Source organism: Centruroides sculpturatus, unplaced genomic scaffold (assembly GCF_000671375.1).
Source record: "Centruroides sculpturatus isolate CEXI.00-Female unplaced genomic scaffold, Cexi_2.0 scaffold711, whole genome shotgun sequence".
Lineage (NCBI taxonomy): Eukaryota > Metazoa > Arthropoda > Arachnida > Scorpiones > Buthidae > Centruroides > Centruroides sculpturatus.
This window is the reverse complement of record NW_019384941.1, coordinates 147,571-154,469: the sequence shown is the minus strand read 5'-3', so window position 1 is coordinate 154,469 and position 6,899 is coordinate 147,571.

The following is a 6,899-nucleotide window of genomic DNA, read 5'->3' as shown; positions in this document are numbered from 1 at the left end:
CCTTCATGCGTCCAAGGCGAACTGAACTTCCCGCCACAACTCAATCCTTTTATACTGATTGGAGTCAATCGGCTTCCACCAATCAGCGCTTAGCAGCGCTACAAGACGTCCGCTGATGGTCCGATGTCTCTCAACCAATCAGCTGTCGAGTCATCAAAAGTGGTCCGATTGCCGTTTCTATGGCGACAACCGTCGTTCGTCGAAAGAATGGAAAAGCGCGGGAAATCGCATGACAGACGATTTTTATCCCGACAAACAGAATATCCCTAAAACTCGTAAGAAGTTCCCTAAATCGTTTTGGCTCCAGGTGCAATTCATTTTAAAAAATATGGATCTTTGACAATCCACAGAAACACAGATTTTCACTTTAGGGCACAGTTGAGCAAAAGCAATATATTGATGAAGCCACGTGCTCATATCGCCTCAAGATTCTCGTGAGAGAACATTTATGAGTCGTAACTTATGGAAGCTCCTACTTGTCACTGAAACTCCACTAACCAATACGGGCAGACTTTACATTTTCACCTAAACTATTTCTCCTATCTTGCTGATTTTCCCTAAATTTAGGTGGGGAATTCCTAAGTTTACCTCACTGAAATAACTGGCGTCTAATTACAGAACGATTCCGTTAGCCGTAGTTCTGTTTTTTACCATGAGATGTCGCTACTTCGTGACGTCAAGAAGCTGGACAAGCATAATTCTGACTGTGGTGTATTTACACCACAGTCAGAATTAATTTGTTACGAACAAAATTTGCTACTGTTCGTTTGTTGAACGTCAAATTTGTCTTTTGTCTAATGTTCAATGTTTATATTATAGCTTTAAAAGATGATTATTGTTCATTGTTTATATCAAAATATTTAAAATTATACAGTATATTATAAAAGTTATTCTACAGAATACGTAGACTTTCGTTCTTAAATTCTTTTAATCTCAAGATTTTCCTGTTGGATTTTCAATCTCTTACTCGATTTTTTTTTTTGTATTATTTAATAAAATTATTCATTGCTTTTTAGAAATAATTAAAATGTTTTATATTAGAAAATTTGCAATACTATATTTTATTTTACAATTAACGTTTATCTTTGAAATGTTCCACAAAACCAAACTCAATTTTCTCCATAGGCATCCTTATTTGGTTTTCACGAGATTTTAAAAAACCTAACCCTAGCGAATACCAAGAGTTAAGTGTATTGCGTAATTTGAGTAAAGTCTTTTGAATTGGTAGTTTAATTAAATCCATCAACAAATTATCACCGTCAGTAAAATATTACTGAACTTTTTGTAGCCTGATTTAACAGATCTGCAATGATTTATTTGAACGTTAGCTAAGAAAAAATGCCACAGTATTCATAAGAAAAATGTTTTCTTTATGAAAAAGATTTATTGAAAATTACACATATGTAATATTTTTATACGCTCAATCTGTTATTGAATGTTTTCTTTTTGTAAATACAGTACATTTCTGAACTGAGCGTAGTCACGATTCCATGTGCCAGAGCCGCACTAGTAGAATTTATAAATTTTATGAATTTTTAGACAGTACGACACAGTTAACTTTAGTTGGTTCTCAACTTATCTGTGGCTTTCCATTCGTAGAAACCTGTCAAATACAGTACATAATACAAGTATTTTCTAATACAGTATATCCAACGCGATATTTTCCATAACGATTTCTTTGCAACGTAGCGGGAATAATTCACAACCAATTATCTATGATAAAGTATTGTTTTAAAGCTATCGACAAAAAATTCCAAGAACATCGCACAGTACGAGGTATACGCTAGCTGAACGTCACGACACTAGCGGCATCTCGTGATAAAAACTAGAACTACGGGCTATGGAATCGTTCTGTAATTAGACGCCAGTGTAACAATACATGTGTGCTCTGGGTACCGCAAGCTTTCGATACAATTCGGCCGTGTTAAATATTCGAATAACGTCATGCGCGCGTACTTGTTTGCCGCGGAAAACCTCAACAAGAGCAAGCGNCTGTGTGAGGTTAGTGTATATCATGTATTTTTCTATAGTTACTGTCTTGAAATGTATACGTGAGCTCACATTAAATTATTTGTTGTTCAGCTTCATTTCGAAGAATCGCAGTTTGAACTGAAAAGAGCTGACGGAAGGAAGCTGCTGAAATGGAATGCGGTTCCCACAATTTTTAATGTGAAAAAGTGAAAAAGTTGAAAAATGTTTTCTCATTTGTCTCCATAAATAATTTCATTGTTTAAATTTTGAGTATTTATTTGTGATGTGACTTGGTGAAATTGCTTTTTATACAAGAATAAAGAATCATTTTATGTAAATTAGCATTTGTATCTTGTGTGTAAACAGAGAAAGAAGTTATGTCTCAGATAAGTTCTGTTAAAAATATCATTAAATTATGTTTAATATTATCCTTTTGATTAAATTTTATGTAATTAGGAAAATATGACGTTTAAGCCTTTGTAAAGCCAAAAATGTTCATTAATTAAACGTTAGTTCAGTATTTATTTTTTAAATGCATTAAATTGGTAAATGCTTTAAAATAAAATTTTGGATAACTTCATTGTATGTTCTTTATTATACTTTAAATTTCCTTTGATGTTATTGCATCACTTTACGAAGTGAATATACGTAATTGCAACAGTTTTAGCACCTATTTAATTAGTTTCAATCACGACAGAAAATGATATAGATGATTGTTTCTTTTAAACTATTTGATCGAAAAGTTACATAAAATTGGGGTTGCGTAATCATCCGAAATCATTATTATATTTTCGACTGAAAATCGCTGGATTTATGCAATTTTAGTTTAATTAATGTCGTATAAAACTGACTGTTCGTACGAGTTTGCTTAAAACACGCGACTCAAAAAGTCCCAAAATGGCGGCTTAAGAAGCGTGTCCCGACCTTCTTATATAGACCTTGGCTGAACGTCACGACACTAGCGGCATCTCGTGATAAAAACTACAACTACGGGCTATGGAATAGTTCTGTAATTAGACGCTAGTCTGAAATACAGCAGACTATTTTCCTCTCATGCCATCTTGCGGTGAGAAAAGAAAACATGACGAAACGTCTGCATTTAATGTATTTTCGGGGCGACCCGTCGGCTACCCCATTGCTTGCTAAAACAGGCCTTTTTAGTGAGAGAGAGAGTTAAAATAAATTCGGAAAGTTGGCGATTAGTTGCAAATGGATTCTTCAGATCGTCATCGAAAAAGAACGAACTTTAGCAGTAACAGCAAAGTATCATATCGCATCTAGAAGGCAAGCTATGCAACCCAATGGCAGAGCTAGTTTTATTTAACTCTTTCCATTCTGTTTGTACTAACAAATAAGAGAGCCATTTTTCAATTTCATCGTGGATTGGCCGGGCTTACAATTAGTGGCTGAATAGTGAAAAACAGGGCACAATGTAGCCGGAATGGACCAAACCCGGATTTCCCAGAATGGTTGGCTGATGCCTTATTCACTTCGGCTTAAAACATATTACTTTTTAATATTTCTGTAAGTGAAAGTAGGAGCAAATACTATCTACTCGAAGATTTCTCCGGTTCTCCGAAATCTCCGAAAAATTCCCAGAGGATTGTTCGTTCGTGGATATGTTGGATCCTATTCCTCGCCAATCGTGGGCTTGGCTGAACTTATAATGAGCTTGTTAAAAACAGATCCTCTTAGTGCCCACTGGGCAGAAAAAGTTTTAAAAATAATCAAGGTTTGCTTCGCTTGTGTGGAACACTGACCATCTAGTGCCAAAGATGATTCCTTAAGCCACTAGCTTCACAATTGTTCCTATGACCCGCTAGGCAGGTCAAGAGAAAATTAAATATCACGATATGCAGGATTCTTTTTATTAACTGTTTCGGCCCTGTGAGCAGTGCCGTAACTAGGCAGGTGCAACAGGTGCACCTGCACAGGGTTCACTTGGAAGGGGAGACCAAAATGCATGTATTTGTTTTATTATTTTTCCAAACCTAATTAATTAAGGGGCCTAATTGCAAATTCTTGCACAGGGCACAGGAATGGCTAGTTACGGCACTGCCTGTGAGTATCCTAAAAGGACTTTTCAGCAAACCCATTCTTGTTGTTTCTTGACCCGTCCGGATTCGATCCCGGAAGGTTAACCTTTTAGTGCTCTCAGAGCGTAAAGAGGTTTATGGGTCCTTCAGAAAAAAAGATCCCGGAAGGTTAAGGTGGATGTCTGACAGCTTAACCGTCTCCCTCGGTTATCGTCGGTTTCGGTGTTAGTCGATTTTTTTCACGAAAAATTTGTCCGGTTTTCGTCAGTTGCCTCAGATTTCGTGGGCGTGCCTACGAAATCTGAGGCAACTGATCATTCTAAACTGTGTGAGGTTAGTGTATATCATGTAATTTTCTATAGTTACTGTCTTGAAATGTATACGTGAGCTCACATTAAATTATTTGTTGTTCAGCTTCATTTCGAAGAATCGCAGTTTGAACTGAAAAGAGCTGACGGAAGGAAGCTGCTGAAATGGAATGCGGTTCCCACAATTTTTAATGTGAAAAAGTTGAAAAATGTTTCCTTATTTGTCTCCATAAATAATTTCATTGTTTAAATTTTGAGTATTTATTTGTGATGTGACTTGGTGAAATTGTTTTTGTTGTTTTTTAACTCGCCTCAGATTTCGTGGGCGTGCCTACGTGTTTTCCTGCTTAGTGTGGCATTTTTTTGTTGTTTTTTTAACTCTTTCCGCCCTGTGGGCACTAAGAGGGCCTCTTTTTGCAAGCCCACTGTGGGTTCGGCCAGGCCCACAATGGGACTGCCGGGTGGTGAGGGACAGGACCAGACATATCCGAACGGACCAACCCCCGAAAGATTCATGGGGATTTTTCGACCCCTGTTCGGATTCGAACCCGGGTCCCCCAGAGCGGTAGGCTGCCATCCGGCCGCTTAGTGTGGCGTTGTTTCTCGTTATGTGAGCATTACCCCACCCGTCTAGCCAAACAATTCCATTGCTTTCCTTTCCTTTTAGCTCCATCATGGGAACAAAGAAAGTTTACAGAGCCAGGAACCTGATCGAGTTTAAGAAGGAAATCATTGAAAAATACGAGAGTGACAGTGACATTAAGATTGCGGGATGTACGGAGAGTCGACATACGAAAAGTTTCATTGTGACGATAAAGGAAGCAATAAAGGATTTCGCTACATTAGCCAATGTAGCGAAAGGCGTGAATGTGAAAACGAAACAGAGATCGCAAACAATTCAAGATGTCATGTTAAATGTTCATTTATTCTTTACACTAGTCTTTTATACTCAGTTTATATTAATTTCTTTTTGGTTTTAGTATTAAACACTACACTTATTCTCTATAAAATGTGTTTTTGGTATGTATTTTGGAGTCTGTACAACGAATTAATTGGATTTACATTAATTCATATGGAAATAATTGCCTCGGTTTTCGTCGGTTTCGGATTTCGCCCATTGTTTTCGGGCAGATCATCGACGAGAACCGAGGTATCACTGTCCTAGTAATATAAGAGGCCGAAGACATCTGGCTGCTTCGTAGGGACGCCGCTAGCTGTTTGAACGCCCGTGTATAATACCGATTATGCCAACCCCAGTTTAACTACGACTACCTACGCTGAGCTTGCCAGAAAGGCTCTTTAGCGTTGTCTCATAAGGGCAGTGCCGGCCCGAGGCAAGTGTTAGGATGGTACGAGATCCTATTATGGCTCCCCCTTGGTTGCTCCTAATTTATACCCTTTAATTTTCTTTACCACTGAGGCGCCCCATAGGACTTAGAGCCTGGAGCGGCTGCTCCATTCGCCCTATGGTAGGGCTGGCTCTGCATAAGGGTGTGAAAAAAGAAAAGAAATACTTTACAAAGAAAAACTTTTTATTATTACTAAGTTATTTTTGTTTACTTAAGTGTAAAACCATATAAATATTTATCTACAGAAATTGAACTCTTCTTGCCTTTATGTTTGCGAAATCTGCTATCAATTTTCTTGTATCCAAGCTGTCTAAGATTTCGTGTTCAATTGAAACTATAGCTAAATTACTTAGTCTTTGCTGGTGCATTGTTGATCTTAAATAGTATTTTTTTTTTATAATTTTTAACTTTGAAAAGGACCTTTCACCAAATGCAACTGAAACCGGCAATGTAAGTAATATTCTTAGTGCTATTGCTGTGTTCGGAAATGTTGAAATTAAGTCATTAGTAAAAAGATATTGTAATAGGGTTTGTGGATCATTAGATTGGTTTTCTTGAAAATGCAACTTTAAAGTATTGATTTCATTAAACAAATCAATATCGTCAATGTCTGTTTCATTACTCGAATCGTCTTAAAACTTCGGATTTAAATCCTAACCAAGTTAAAATATCATTAATTATACTTAGACCCATATCAGAAAAATTATTAACAAAATACAGTAATTGCAATTTGATATGCGATAGAAGTGTTCGAATGCGTACAAGTACAAATTGAGAAAGAAGCTCTGTGGGGATTCCCTATTTTCGCCAGTCCTGTCAACTTCTGTCATAGAGCACGACTATGGGTACAGTTGACCTCCCTATAACACTGTTGATAATTCCGTTTTATATGAATTTCATGTTGTACGAGTCACTTAGATTTTACAAATATGTGAGCCGTTCACAGCCCGACACACGTATTTGTAAAATCTAATTGACTCGTACAACATGAAATTCATATAAAACGAAATTATCAACAGTGTTATAGGGGGGTCGACTTGTACTTGGCTTTCGAGCGCCGCCGAATGGTTCAACCTGCCGACAGACGTTTCGCATTGCATCTTAATTCTGATAAATGCCAATAGAAGCGCTGTTAACGCTATAATATAAATAAGAATATAGTAATTGCGCACCGGTCGGATTTTTTTCTCCATGCGAAGACATTTCTTATGCTATAAGTAGGGTGGGTATTATGA